Consider the following 16,643-nt stretch of genomic DNA (forward strand, 5'->3'; position numbering starts at 1 on the left):
AGTAACCTTCCCAACACTGCCTGCAGTCAGCTGAGACTGAAGAAGTCACTTGGATGAGTGACGAAACGCTTCTCCCACAAAACGCTACGTCCAGATGAACAGAATCAACTTTTGGAGATATGTTAGGACAACTTATTCATTTCAAGTATACAGTACTAAGAATAACTTGATTTTTCTGATGGTGCTATACTAATTTTTTACCCACTGACAAACATTTCAAGTTCTACTAAATTAAAAAACAATTTGTGGTAACTTTTTTTCTTTTTTTAAATCACAACTTATTTGCTTTCTTAAAACCTTTTTTTCCCCTGCATTTGCTATAGAACAGACCCCAAATGAGACAATCTCAGGCTCCCTCCCCACTAGAGAGGTGACATTCAATGTCCCACTTGGCAGTCTGGATAGCCCTGACCCCCAGCCCACACAAAATAATGTCATGAAAGCATATTTTTTAAAAAGGGCTATGCAAACATGGCCAATCACTTTTCATTCTGATGATGTGCAGAAAAATTTGGGCACAAAACAAATTTCACTCTTCAAAAACTTGCAGACTTCAGTATATACAGTGTAGACAGTATGGACCCTCTAAACTAAGTTTGTGGGATATGATCTTTGAATAAATGCAGACCAAACTGTTGTTGTTTGTATTTACTTACACAGCATGTCTTGTAGAATTAACTGGAGTCATCACCAGTGTTGGGTGAGTTACTTTAAATTAGTAACTTAGTTACATTACTAGTTACTTCTATCAAAAGTAACTTAGTTACTTCAAGTTACTCGTTACTTTCAAAGTAACTAGTTACTAGGGAAAGTAACTTTGGTTTTACAGAGAATTCTCTTGTTAATGTGTTGCTTCCGTAACTGGATACCCAGCAAGATTGCCAGTCTTCTAGCTTGCTTACTTGCGACAAGTGCACTGTGTCACCTACCAACAGAAAGGAAAAGATAATTTTCCACGAGAGAAATCCCACGCCTGGACCATCATTGATTCTAGCCTACGTCACAGCGTCATGTGCGCTTTTAACATTCAACACGAAAACTGCAGTCGTGGTGCGGCCCAGGCATTTTGACTAGAGACCGGCCCGCCATTATAGGAAAAACCATAAAGCCTTTGAATGAAAACAAACGCTGTTGTGACAGTGATGTACACTGTTTTGATGGTATATATGTATCATTTTATCAATTGTTTGTTGAAAGATTCAGATAATTATTTGTTAAAAGCGAGATATTTTAAATGAGAATAAGAAAGAAAACTACTTCTTTGTGCCCCCCTCTCCCTGTTAATGCCCTACCTGGCCCCCCCTGGCAAAACTTTGCTAGACCCGCCCCTGCACAGTTACCAGCTGTCAGCTACATAGAAAAGGATCCTGGTGTTATTTGTCTCTCAGAAACAGTTCATAACTTCAACTCTTTCATGTCACCTAAAAGGTAAACCTGTTTCTCCATCACCTGTTCAGCTCTGATGATTCAGTAAGGACATCTCCTGGTTTCATCTTCATGTTTCCCTCTCACCACATATCCAAACGGATATCATGACCAGCAGCTTTACAGCTGTGGCTCCAGCAAACATCAGCTGATACTAGAAATGAATATTAAATAAATTCTAACAACAGCTGATCACACTTAAACGTGCTGCTGTTGTTTAACCCTTGTATGGTGTTCGGGTCTGTGAGACCCGTTTTCAGTTTTTTTCAAAAGAAAAATTAGACAATTAATTATTTTTTCAACCTGAAATTCATTGGCTTTGGCTTATTTTCTGTGAAGAACATGAATCCGAACAAATTTTCAACGACCTCATACTGTACCTCCCCCCACGCATTTACATTACATACAAGGTGTTCGGGTCCACTGGACCCAGGTCTAATAAAAGTGTTGAAAGTGTAGGTCCTGTGTTCCCACACTCTGTCTTCCTCCTTTCTGGTGCTACTGATAGTGTTTTCTTCCCCTCCCGCTCCCACACAAAGTTGCAACATTGTTGAAAATTCAACTATCAACACCTTCTTACACCTCTTACATTCCCGCACATTTTACCCTCTTTCTTGAGGGATCCAAATTTTATTTTCTCACACCCTGTCCCACCTGCAAATTAGGGGCATAATACTATAAATAAGACTTTGCCAGTGTGGTTCTTTATCACAACTGATCAAGATGGCAAAAGATTATCTGCTGCGAGGGCCTTTCAATTGATTTTGGAAGAGAGAGGAGCTTCGGATGATGATGTTGACAAAGAGGTTTCAGAATATTTCACATTTCTGAAAATTCAGAGTCTGACAGTAACTTTGAAGAAGAGGATGAGGTTGAGCACCATTTAGTAACAAAACGAAGACGAGTACCCCATCAGCAGCCAGCTCCAGGACCAGAACAAGCCCACCAGACAGCAAGTGAAGAAATATGGATGTCAATAAATGGTGAAATTGAATGGTCTTCTTGCCCAAGAAATGAGCCACCCTGCAGAGCTGCTACTGTGATAAGCCAGGGCCAACACGGCTGACAGTTACTCATGTGCAGGACATCAAGTCTTCATTTGAGCTTTTCATCCCAGATTCCATCCAGAAAATTATTCTGGATTGCAGTAATCTAGACGGAAGGTGTGTTTTTGGAGAGAGTTGGAAGGAGATGGACCAAATTCATCTAAGAACCCCAAAGGCCTACTTTGGGGTTCTTATCCTTGCAGGAGTTTTCAGGTCCAAAGGGGAATCCACAGAATCCCTGTGGGATGCAGAAACCGGCAAGAACCTTTCCGTGCATCAATGTCTCTGGAAAACTTCCACAAAATTTCCAGGATTATCCGTTTTGATAACCGAGACGACAGACCAGCTCGACGGCAGAGAGACAAGCTAGCTGCCATCAGGACAGTGTGGGATAAGTGGGTGCACCACCTCCCCTGTTTTACAACCCTGGGCCTAATGTCACCATTGATGAGCAGCTGATCCCATTTAGTTGTGAAACATATTGCTTCACCTGTAAATGTGTTGTGTCTTTCCACTCACTCCACTTGATTATAACTGATTTAATTTTTTTCATAACATTTTACAAAAAAAAAAACCGAGAAGCACATTAATTCATGTGATCTAACAAAGGTAAAGGGAAAAAATTAACCATGTTTGCTGTTCATATGGCTTGTAATTGGGATGAAGTAAACATCTGTTGAGTAATTTAACATAAAATTGTTTGATAGTGTTAATTTGGAAAGCCAAAACTCTAGCGGGTCCACCAGACCCATGAACACTGGCTGAGTAACAAAAATACGAACACCACACAAGGGTTAACACGACATCCGCTGGTTTCTTCTTTCTGGCGCAAAGTGGGCGATAAACAAACAAGAGAGAAAAGCCAATAAGCTGATCATTGATCAGTTTCATGATTGAAGTAGCAACAGGCGAGAGAGGGGGAGAGAATGAGAGGAGAAGAGGCAGCTGTGCAGCGTAACGACAGAATAAATCCAGCTTTGTGTCTTTTCCATTCTAGCTGAAGTACGGGCCAAACTGTGTTCCTTTTCAGCTCAATACGAAACGCGTAATATTTTCTCTGAATACGAGGCGATTCCGTTTTTTATGGGACGGTTGGCAACTCTACTAACTAACCTTATGAATAAAATAAAGTTCACTATCAGTAACATCATAGCACCCACCCAGCAACCGTTTAGAAACTCCGTCATGCTAGCTAGTACGCAATACGAGTTATTGTAACTGACTGTAAAAAGTCAGCACAACGAAAATAAACTCCACCTAAACTTGGTTTATATCTGACCCAGATAGACTGCAGGTCATAACTTCTTACCTGAAGTTCAGTTCACCTGACACTCGGACCGCCTCGGGTCTCTGCTTCTCCTGCCTCCCCTTTCCCTCATCCACCTGCTGGCCTCCACCACTTGCTAATGTTACTGAATCTGTGGAAGCTCCGTGATAGCCACCACACGAAGTAACGAATAACGACCCTATCTAAATCCCAGTAACAATTAACGCGTTTCTGATTTTGGCATAATAACTAGTTACCGTGCTCATTACCACAATAATAACGTAGTTACTGTAACGCGTTACTTAATAACGCGTTAGTCCCTACACTGGTCATCACCAACAGCATAGAGCAGTCATAGCTCAAGTCTAATAGCACAAGGCGGGGGGGGGGAATCAGTAAAGAAACAACTCCCCCAAAGCCCAAAAGAAACAAGTAAAACAGGTTGATCTAAAGTAGGATTAAAGTTCAGGCTTATTAATATAAATGTGACTGCCAATTACTAATATATTGGAAAATGTTGAGGTTTAAATATATAATCTTAAATGCTTATATGCTGATTATATTGCTTTATATAAGAAAGGCCAAACTCTGAGTATACACTGTGCCAAAAGTGTTGACAGGAAACGACATGCTTTTGCAGATCATGCTTTTGCAGGCAGAAAGTGAAACCAAGCAGAGTGTTTGATCGAAACTTAAAGTGTGGTGTGACGTAGAGAGCAAGTATATAAATAACTAGGCTTCCATTTGTGCTTCAGACCTGGGGTTGTGTGCTTTGTGTTCAGGTCTCCATATCCGGATATGTAAAATAAAGATCATTTTAAAGTAATAAGACCACTTTTGAGCTGTGTCTTTCTTGGCCGTAAAGAATCTAAAAGAACTGGGATTTAATAAAAACCAAAATACTTCCCACTCAGTTGATGTCTTTATGTCCAACAGCTCCTTATCCAGACTTGTAAGGGTTTGATGTAATGTGTGTTAGGATGCCTGGGTCGTTGACCCAGAGGTTTTTGAGTTTATTATATGATTTATCATTTCTGGGTTTCTTTGAGTTCTGTCTTTTGGTTTATGTCTCGGTGTTATCCTTAGTTGCTGTCTCCCCTGTCTGCTGTATCCCCACGTCCAGTCAGTGTCTGTGTCTGCCCTGGTCCCACGTCTCTGTTCCCTCTGGTGTAGTGCCTGCATGTGAGTCTGTGTCTCTTGTTCGGTCTGTGTTATGTGCTTCCTGTTTTACTTTGAAGGTCTCTGTCTTATCTCACTGTGTTCAGTTTACGCTTCCTTGTCTTGTCAGTTCTGATTTGCCCCAGCTGTGTTTCCCTCCTGTTACTCATTCCCTGATTGCTCCCTCTCTGTATTTAAGCCCTGTGTTTCTCTGTGTCCGTGTCGCGATCTACCCTCATTTATGCTGTGTGTTCCGTCTGCCTGCTCATGTAAGTTTATTTGGATTTTTGTTTGTTATGTTTTTGCCATCCAGCAATAAAAGCTGAGTTTTGAAATACACTTTTGCCTCCGAGCGTCTGCACTTTGGGTCCTCCTTACCACCACTCCTGCCTGCACACAGCCCTAACCTGACAGAAGATCGCGACCAGAACATGGACCCCGCAGACTCTCCAGCCTTTGAGTTCAACGCTGAGATGGAGCGGATAATTAAGCTTCTTGACCGCATTGCTCAGGCCAATGATTTGAGACCATGGCAGTTGGGCTAAGCGCTGTAGATACCATCATTCGGAGCAACCCTCCGCTTACTCAGCTTTCTATGGACACTGTGCTGGGCAGCTCCATAGCTGCCTGGAGGGAGCAAGTCAGGGCTGGCGAGCTTGCTCTCTCTACCTCCACCTCCGCTTCTTTACCGCCACCCCAGGACAACGCACACTCACCACCTGCCTCAACGCTACCACAGACTTCCTCTCCTTACTCACGCCAGCCGGGACCTTGTTCATCTGCCTTTTTCCTGGCGGCTATGTGGTCGGATGATGAGGTCTCCATCTCGCCACCGGTTCCTGTTCCCTCGTCTAGAAGGAAGCGACGCCACCAGCACTCCTCTCCTCGGTCATCCGTCCAGCAACCTGCCTCCGCTGGAGGGTCCGAGGGACCACTTCAGCCGCCTGTTCCCGCTGGAGGGTCCAAGGGACCGCTTCAGCCTTCGTCTGCCTCGCCTGGAGGGTCCGAGGGACCGCTTCAGCCTTCGTCTGCCTCGCCTGGAGGGTCCGAGGGGCCCATCCAGCCTTCGTCTGCCTCGCCTGGAGGGTCCGAGGGGCCCGTCCAGCCTCCGAGTCTCCGCCCTCGCCTGGTCCAGCCTCCGAGTCTCCGCCCTCGCCTGGTCCAGCCTCCGAGTCTCCGCCCTCGCCTGGTCCAGCCTCCGAGTCTCCGCCCTCGCCTGGTCCAGCCTCCGAGTCTCCGCCCTCGCCTGGTCCAGCTTCAGACTCTTCATCCTCGACTGTAGCAGGATTTGCTTCTGCTTGTCCTGCCCGGCCTGCTCGTCCTGCCCGTCCTGTCCGGCCTGCACGTCCTCATCCTGTCCGGCCATCTTCCAGGCCGTTGGCTGGACATCGTCATTGTCGCCGCCGGCCTCCTTCCAGGCCTCTGATTGGATGTCCTCGTCCTGTCCGGCCACTTTCCAGGCCGATGGCTGACTGTCATCACCGTCATGGACGGCCCCCTGAACTGTGTCGCTGCCGGTGCCTCCCGCCCGGCCGGCCTCCTGACCTGCTCCGTCGCAGCTGACCTGCTCCGTCGCAGCCGGTGCCTCCCGCCCAGCCGGCCTCCTGACCTGCTCCGTCGCAGCCGGCGCCTTCCGCCCGGCCGGCCTCCTGAACTCTTTTCTGGGCTCTTGGGCCGTCAGCCTCCGGCCCGCCCCCCTGAACTGCCAAGGTTTGGACTATTGTGCCGTCAGCCTCCGGGCCGGCCCCCTGAACTTTGTGGACACTGTTTTTCCTGGCCACCTGCGCCTGTCGTGAGCCTGTTTTTGTTCTGTTGTTTTCCGGGCTCCAGTGTTTGTGTGGGGTTTTTTGTTTTTTTTCAGGCTCCTTGTGTTTGGTTTGTTTTGGTCCCTCCGTCCTGAACCCCCGCCACCCACCCTGGTTAGGTTGTTTTTGTTTTGGTGTTTCGGGTTGGGCTGTCTGGAAGCCAGCCCTTTAGGGGGGGGGGGGTACTGTTAGGATGCGTGGGTCGTTGACCCAGAGGTTTTTGAGTTTATTATATGATTTATCATTTCTGGGTTTCTTTTGGTTTATGTCTCGGTGTTATCCTTAGTTGCTGTCTCCCCTGTCTGCTGTATCCCCACGTCCAGTCAGTGTCTGTGTCTGCCCTGGTCCCACGTCTCTGTTCCCTCTGGTGTAGTGCCTGCATGTGAGTCTGTCTCTTGTTCGGTCTGTGTTATGTGCTTCCTGTTTTACTTTGAAGGTCTCTGTCTTATCTCACTGTGTTCAGTTACACTTCCTTGTCTCGTCAGTTCTGATTTGCCCCAGCTGTGTTTCCCTCCTGTTACTCATTCCCTGATTGCTCCCTCTGTGTGTTTAAGCCCTGTGTTTCTGTGTCCGTGTCGCGATCTACCCTCATTTATGCTGTGTGTTCCGTCTGCCTGCTCATGTAAGTTTATTTGGATTTTTGTTTGTTACGTTTTTGCCACCCAGCAATAAAAGCTGAGTTTTGAAATACACTTTTGCCTCCGAGCGTCTGCACTTTGGGTCCTCCTTACCACCACTCCTGCCTGCACACAGCCCTAACCTGACAATGTGGAGAGAGCTGGTCCTGAGCCTCAGTGTAAGAAGCAGTAGTAAGAAACTCGTTTTTGTTTTGTTTTTTACATATATTTCTACTTAGAGAAATTTAAGAGGTTAATCCCTCAAAACTTTTTAAATACAAAAAAGTTGCAAAGAATAGTTTACAACAACAGGAAATTTATTTTGAGTGTCTTCATAGTTTTATTTTTGAGATACACCAATTTTTATATACTGCAGAAAAAACGAAAATAAATCCTATAATGCAAATTTGCAAAGAAAACAGCATGTGCATCAAAATAAACTATTTAAAGCAGTGCAATTTGAGTTCTAAGCATCCCAGAAACTATTCAGAAAAGCATGAAGTCAAACATGACTTTTAAAAACACCAGTATAGGCTTATAAGGCCTATAAGTAAAAAGCTACATTTTTCGTGAAAATGACGTCACTTCCGGTTTGGGGCAGGTAATGGCGGACATGCGATAGTTCGCGCTGATGTGTATTTCAATGTAAGAAGTGTTATGAACAGCTGATCGGATCGGCAAAGCGTGTTTCTGGAATATTATGTTTTTGTTGCTGCAAGTGCTTTTTATGCAATGTTTGCAAAGCTATATGTGGAAGGAAACCATGACCTAGGACAAGCTGATGGCATAAGATTTAAGTACAACTCCTCCGGTTTCATATGCAAATAAATAATGGCTGTGAAATAGTTAACTTACAACACAGAAGGTGAATGTAGACCTCATACAACCAAATTAAAAAGAGGGTTTTCATTTATTTATCCAGAAAATATATTTACAAAACTAATAAATGTTGCGCTTATAAAAGAGTTCAAAGAAACAAAACTAAACTCAGGCAAAGAACTGTGAACTTCATAAACCAAATGACTGCCCAAACAAACACAACTGACCTAAGCAGGAAATGACACACAAGGATATATACAATAACAGGGGTAACCAAACAAAAAACAATCATAAACCACAAAAATGATACAGTACAGTCCAGTTTGTTAACAAACTAATCAGTAGAGAAGAAAATAGAAAACCACTAAACCCTAAACTCAAATATTTAATTAAATACAAAAGTTTTCTTTTCTTTTTTTTCTAATTAAAGAAAATGCAAATTCTCCCCCTTCAGCAGGAAGTGGCGGTGCAGTCCAATCACCCCCTCTATATATTTAACTGCTTTAAACCCTGGCCACCATATTTTGTTTGGCATCTCCTAGGGATCATGGCAGGTAAGAACCACGTAAAAGGTAAAATGGGGATTAGTCACAAACCAAACAAAGTAATGAACTGGTATAAAAACACAAGAAAATTGTGTGCGCTTACAAATAGGAAAAAAATGTATCTAAACCAATCAAACTTTTTTCAAGCTAAATAATGTTATTTTAAAAGAAAAAATAAATAATAAAAGTTACCGACTTTTAGAGTGTGGCATTGGGTACGGTGGTACGTTACACTGCCTAAGGGAAGCATGTAAACAGAATTGGTCCTAGCACTGAACCCTGTGGAACGCCATAATCAAGCTCAGTTTGTGAAACCTTTTACTATACTTTTAACATTACTAATTGTTAGGGCCCGAGCACAAAAGTGCGAAGGCCCTATTGTATCTGCTCCGTTTCTTATTATTATTATTATTAGGGCCCGAGCACCGAGAGTGTGAAGGCCCTATTGTATCTGCTCTGTTTCTTCTTCTTATTATTATTATTATTATTATTATTATTATTATTATTATTATTATTATTACGGCAAATGAATCGGCCTTTTGAGGGCCTAAACATGCTCAAAAACTCATGAAATTTTGCACACGCGTCAGGTCTGGTGAAAATTTACGTATTTTAATGTCCTCAGAAATATCAAGGGAAAATTGGCTCAGTAGCGCCACCTAGAAAAATGAAAAACGCGAGCCCCTGATGTGGGTATGACCTACATGTATGAAACTCGGAACACATATCTAACGTTAGGAGACGCACAAAAAAGTCTGTTATGGCCATGTCCTAAACCCAACAGGAAGCCCGCCATTTCGATGTGAATGTGACATTTTGACCCTAATTTTGCCATTTCCATGCCTCGAACTTTTGCGAACTCCTCCTTGGGATTTGGTCGTATAAGCTTCATATTTGGTCAGTGTCAACTACACACCTGGGCCATGTTAAATTGCGGAGCTTTTGAGTTTTCGCGATACGGTGAGGCCGTGGCGCCATGGCGAATTTTGGTGACTCGCCATGAAAATCTTATTGCCTCTCATTCCGTCATACATGGTCTGACGTGGACCAAAGAGCACACATATGATAAGGCTCCACCCCTGAACATATTTCAACTGCCATATTTGACATCAGTGACAGTGCCACCTAGTGGGAACAGGAAATGTCATGTTTTACACTTTGGTGTACAGTATTGTAATGGGTGACAGTTGCAGCCTCAAATTTCTCCAGGAAAGCCTTAAGGAGATGGACTTGGGTTACAGTGAAAACTGAGTTTTCGCGAAAGGGTGTGACCCCAGCAGCATGGCGAACATTGATGTCTCGCCATGAAGAAACAAATTAGTATAACTCAATGAAATCCAATCTGATCCATACCAGACTTTACAGGCATGATGTCAGACCCGCCTTGAACAGATTGATGTGCCCATTGTCAGGAATACGCAGAGCGCCACCTAGAGGGAACAGGAAATGTCATGTCTTTCCTCTTGTTGTACTGATTTTCACAGGTACATCGTGGCCACCTCAAAAGTGGTGAATATCACAATCAGTCCCTCATGATGCTTCAGTGAGAAAATTGTGACTTTAAACTGAATGGCGCACCCTGGTGGCAACGCTGTTCACCATGACAATTGAAGTGACTTTTGAGGGGCTTGGAAAGTTTGGAAAGTCTTCAAATTTGGCGCACACCTCCAATGTGATGAGGGCTATCATGTTATGTGATTAATTTCATTGAATAGAGCAAAATGGCTCCACAGCGCCCCCTACAAAATTTCAAAACAACAGCCCCTGCTCTGTGTTTCATCTATGAGTCTGAAATCTGGTGAGCTTATAGGAGATATCAAGATGTACAAAAAAGTCTCCTGGAGCAATATCCCAAATCCAACAGGAAGTCAGCCATTTCAAAATTAATGTGTAATTTTGGCGACATTTTCCCCTCTTTTCAGGCCTCATACTTTGACGAACTCCTCCAAGGGATTTCATCAGATTGGTTCAATCTCCAGTGGGTGGAATCTAAAGACCTTTGTGATGTTAAATTGCGAAGCTTTTTACGTTCAGGGAAACGGGGTGGTCATGGCGGCACGTGGCGTTTCAATCACTCGCCAAAAAGCAGTAATCTGCTTCCACTCAAAAATACAATGTCCAATCTCTCCCAAAGGTCACAGTTATGATGAGATTCGAGCACAAAAATATTTGTTATGCCATTTGTCAGTAATGGTTAGAGCGCCACCTAGTGGGATGACTATAATCATGACTGAATGAGATGAAATTTTAGCTGGTGGTTAAATGCATGAATTCCATCAATGTGACATGAGATCGGACGTGCTGGTTGTAGGTGTTGGGCGTGGCTCGACATGCCGGGGTGCGAGGGCCCTCATAACGCTGCTTGCAGCTTTAATTAGGGCCCGAGCACCGAGAGTGCGATGGCCCTATTGTATCTGCTCCGTTTCTTCTTCTTATTAGGGCCCGAGCACCGAGAGTGCAAAGGCCCTATTGTATCTGCTCCGTTTCTTATTATTAGGGCCCGAGCACCGAGAGTGCAAAGGCCCTATTGTATCTGCTCCGTTTCTTCTTCTTCTTCTTATTATTATTATTATTATTCAGGCAAAACAAGTTCCTATTTGAGGGCCTAAACATGCTCAAAAACTCATGAAATTTTGCACACATGCCAGGTCTGGTGAAAAATTTTGTATTTTAATGGTTTTACATATGAGCACTGGGAAATGGCTCTGTAGCGCCACCTATGCCTTGTTAAATGCAGCCCTACGTACACATCGTTGGAGCTACATGTATGAAATTTGGCACACATGTGTATTATGCCAAGACAAACAAAAAAGTCAGTGGGACCATTGACGCAAACCCAACAGGAAGTCCGCCATTTACAAGTGAAGGTGACATTTTGGCTCTAATTTTGCCATTTCCATGCCTCGAACTTTTTCGAACTCCTCCTTGGGATTTGGTCGTATAAGCTTCATCTTTGGTCAGTTTCAACTACACACCTGGGCCATGTTAAATTGCGGAGCTTTTAAGTTTTTGCGATACGGTGAGGCCGTGGCGCCACGGCGAATTTCGATGACTCGCCATGAAAATCTTATTGCCTCTCATTCTGTCATACATGGTCCGACCTGGACCAAAGAGCACACATATGATAAGGCTCCACCCCTGAACATATTTCAACTGCCATATTTGACACCAGGGAGAGCGCCACCTAGTGGGAAAAGGAAAGGTCATGTTTTACACTTTGGTGTACAGTAGTGTTATGGGTGACATCTGAAGCCTGAAATTTCTCCAGGAAAGCCTTAAGGAGTTGGTCTTGGGTTACAGTGAAAACTGTGAGTTTTCGCGAGAGGGTGTGACCCCTGCAGAATGGCGAACATTGATGTCTCGCCATGAAGAAACAAATTAGTATAACTCAATGAAATCCAGTCTGATCAGAACCAGACTTTATAGGCATGATAACAGACCCGCCCTGAACAGATTGATGTGCCCATTGTCAGGAATACGCAGAGCGCCACCTAGTGGCAACAAGAAATGTCATGTCTTTCATTTTGTTGTACTGATTTTCACAGGTTAATCGTGGCCACTTCAAAAGCGGTGAATATCATCATCAGTCCCTCATGATGCTTCACTGAGAAAATTGTGACTTTAAACTGAACGGCGCACCCTGGTGGCAACGCGGTTCACCATGAACAATGAAGTGGCTCTTGAGGGGCTTGGAAAGTTTAAAATGTCGTGAAATTTGGCGCACACCTCCAATGTGATGAGTGCTTTCTTGTTATTTTGCCATTTTCATTGAATACCGCAAAATGGCTCCACAGCGCCCCCCTACAAAATTTCAAAACAACAGCCCCTGCCCCGTGTTTTATGTATGAGTCTGAAACCTGGTATGCTTATAGGAGATATCAAGATGTACAAAAAAGTCTCTTGGAGCAATATCCCAAATCCAACAGGAAGTCAGCCATTTTAAAATTAATGTGTAATTTTGGCGACATTTTCCCCTCTTTTCAGGCCGCATACTTTGACGAACTCCTCCAAGGGATTTTCTCATATTGGCACGATTTCCTGTGTGTGGAATCTAAAGACATTTGTGATGTTAAATTGCGAAGCTTTTTACGTTCAGGGAAACGGGGTGGTCATGGCGGCACGTGGAGTTTCAATCACTCGCCAAAAAGCAGTCATCTACTGTCACTCAAAAAGCACAATGTCCAATCTCTCCGAAACTTCACAGGCATGATGGGACTCGAGCTCGGAAATGTTTGTTATGCCATTTGTCAGTAATGGTTAGAGCGCCACCTTGTGGGAGGACTATAATCATGATTGAATGAGATGAAATGTTAGCTGGTGGTTAAATGCATGAATTCCATCAATGTGACATCAGATCGGACGTGCTGGTTTTAGGTGTAAGGCGTGGCTCGATGCACTAGGGGTGCGAGGGCCCTCATAACGCTGCTTGCAGCTTTAATTATTATTATTATTATTATTATTACGGCAAATGAATCGGCCTTTTGAGGGCCTAAACATGCTCAAAAACTCATGAAATTTTGCACACGCGTCAGGCCTGGTGAAAATTTACGTATTTTAATGTCCGTAGACATGTCCAGGGAAAATTGGCTCAGTAGCGCCACCTAGAAAAATGAAAAACGCGAGCCCCCGAGGTGGGTATGACTTGCATGTATGAAAGTTGGCACACATATCTATCATTAGGAGACGCACAAAAAAGTCTATTATGGCCATGTCCTAAACCCAACAGGAAGTCCGCCATTTGGAAGTGAACGTGACATTTTGTCTCTAATTTTGCCATTTCCATGCCTCGAACTTTTTCGAACTCCTCCTTGGGATTTGGTCGTATAAGCTTCATATTTGGTCAGTTTCAACTACACACCTGGGCCATGTTAAATTGCGGAGCTTTTGAGTTTTCGCGATACTGTGAGGCCGTGGCGCCATGGCGAATATCGATGACTCGCCATGAAAATCTTATTGCCTCTCATTCTGTCATACATTGTCTGATTCTGGACCAAAGAGAACACATATGATAAGGCTCCACCCCTGAACATATTTCAACTGCCATATTTGACACAAAGGAGAGCGCCACCTAGTGGGAACAGGAAATGTCATGTTTTACACTTTGGGGTACAGTATTGTGATGGGTGAGATTTGCAGCCTCAAATTTCTCCAGGAAAGCCTGAAGGAGTTTGTCTTGGGTTACAGTGAAAACTGTGAGTTTTCGCGAGAGGGTGTGACCCCTGCAACATGGCGAACTTTGATGTCTCGCCATTAAGAAACAAATTAGTATAACTCAATGAAATCCAGTCTGATCAGTACCAGACTTTACAGGCATGATGTCAGACCCGCCCTGAACAGATTGATGTGCCCATTGTCAGGAATACCCAGAGCGCCACCTAGTGGTACCAGGAAATGTCATGTCTTTCATTCTGTTGTACTGATTTTCACAGGTTTATCATGGCCACCTCAAAACCGGTGAATATCACCACCAGTCCCTCTTGATGCTTCAGTGAGAAAATTGTGACTTTAACTGAACGGCGCACCCTGGTGGCAACGCGGTTCACCATGAACAATGAAGTGGCTTTTGAGGGGCTTGGAAAGTTTAAAATGTCTTGAAATTTGGCGCACCCCTCCAATGTCATGAAAGCTTTCTGGTTATGTGATCATTTTCATTGAATAGGGCAAAATGGCTCCACAGCGCCCCCTACAAAATTTCAAAACAAAAGCCCCTGCTCTGTGTTTTATGTATGAGTCTGAAACCTGGTAAGCTTATAGGAGATATCAAGATGTACAAAAAAGTCTCTTGGAGCAATATCCCAAATCCAACAGGAAGTCAGCCATTTTGAAATTAATGTGTAATTTTGGCGACAATTTCCCTTCTTTTCAGGCACCGTTCTTTGACGAACTCCTCCAAGGGATTTCATTAGATTTACGCGATCTCCAGTGCGTGGAATCCAAAGAGTTTTGTGATGTTAAATTGCGAGGCTTTTTACGTTTAAGGAAACGGGGTGGTCATGGCGGCACTTGGAGTTTCAATTACTCGCCAAAAAGCAGTAATCTGCTGTCACTCAAAAACACAATGTCCAATCTCTCCCAAAGGTCGCAGTTATGATGAGACTCAAGCTCGGAAATGTTTGTTATGCCATTTGTCAGTAATGGTTAGAGCGCCAACTAGTGGGAGGACTATAATCATGATTGAATGAGATGAAATGTTAGCTGGTGGTTAAATGCATGAATTCCATCAATGTGACATCAGATCGGATGTGCTGGTTTTAGGTGTTAGGCGTGGCTCGACGCGCCGGGGTGCGAGGGCCCTCATAACGCTGCTTGCAGCTTTAATTATTATTATTACGGCAAATGAATCGGCCTTTTGAGGGCCTAAACATGCTCAAAAACTCATGAAATTTTGCACACGCGTCAGCCCTGGTGAAAATTTACGTATTTTAATGTCTGTAGACATGTCCAGGGAAAATTGGCTCAGTAGCGCCACCTAGAAAAATGAAAAACGCGAGCCCCCGAGATTGGTATGACTTGCATGTATGAAAGTTGGCACACCTATCTAACGTTCGGAGACGCACAAAAAAGTCTATTATGGCCATGTCCTAAACCCAACAGGAAGTCCGCCATTTGGAAGTGAACGTGACATTTTGTCTCTAATTTTGCCATTTCCATGCCTCGAACTTTTTCGAACTCCTCCTTGGGATTTGGTCGTATAAGCTTCATATTTGGTCAGTTTCAACTACACACCTGGGCCATGATAAATTGCGGAGCTTTTGAGTTTTCGCGATACTGTGAGGCCGTGACGCCACGGCGAATTCCGATAACTCGCCATGAAAATCTTATTGTCTCTCATTCCCTCATACATTTTCCGACGTGGACCAAAGAGCACACATATGTAACCGAGGACAAGGTAGGAGTGAACGGGACAAAGAAATAAATTGATAATTTATTTATTTGTTACATTAATTAAACATACAAATGCCCCATTATCTCCAGACAGGACTTACAACACATCCTGCTGATATCCCAGCTGCACATGAGACTTACCACACTGTGCGAATATAATTACACTGCAACCCGTCACACCCCGCTTAGCGACACTGCAATTGTGAAACGCACTGCAAACAATTCAGGTCTCAGCCTAGCTGGGAATCAGCGCCATGTATGGCCTGCAATCTGGGAGACAAAGGGAAGTGGCACAAACAATTAAACAAAAAACAAAGGAGGGAGGTTAGTCCGCCCTTACACGACTCGCTCTCAATCAATAACCGCCTTTACGGCTGGACGGACTAACCAAAAGAAAATTACAAATCAATCAAAAGAACAAAAAAAGGACAGCAGAGACAGCACCGCTGAAAAACAAACAACATTATCAATTAAAATATTACCCAATAAAATACCAATTTTATGAAACCATTTAAAATCATGAAGCTAAAAACAAACACTCAATATACCTACAATATTGATCAGTTTCCCTGCGCGCAGTCGATCTAGGGCTTGATCAATTCTTCTGTTAAAATTGGTGATCACACTAAAAAAGTCAGACACATTAAAAATAGGCACATACAACCAGCAAATGATCCAAACAAAACAGCAAAAGTCTCTTACCGGCAGTATACCCACTCGCACCCGAGTGAATTAATTGCCTCTGGTTTCTTCCACAGAAGAGCACTGACTTCACCCCACACACCCACTACCTTTTCACAGCTCTTTCAGCCAATCACCTGGCAGAGAGCAACAAACTGCCAGGTGACACTTGTTACAACCCTCCCCTTCAAAGGGCATCGGCGACCCGACGATGAGCTGAAAAGAGAGCACACTTAAAATTTGGCTCATTTTATAGTAGATTGTGGCAATTTAAATGGGTTTAAATGCTGTCCAGCAGTCTTCCTCATTGACCTATGAGGCCCTTGCGCCAAGCTGGCAACATCTTCATCCCCAGGTTCTAGGTCTCTAGAACAGTCCAAATGGGGCACCCCCAC

This window comes from Pelmatolapia mariae, linkage group LG15, assembly GCF_036321145.2.
Source record: "Pelmatolapia mariae isolate MD_Pm_ZW linkage group LG15, Pm_UMD_F_2, whole genome shotgun sequence".
NCBI lineage: Eukaryota > Metazoa > Chordata > Actinopteri > Cichliformes > Cichlidae > Pelmatolapia > Pelmatolapia mariae.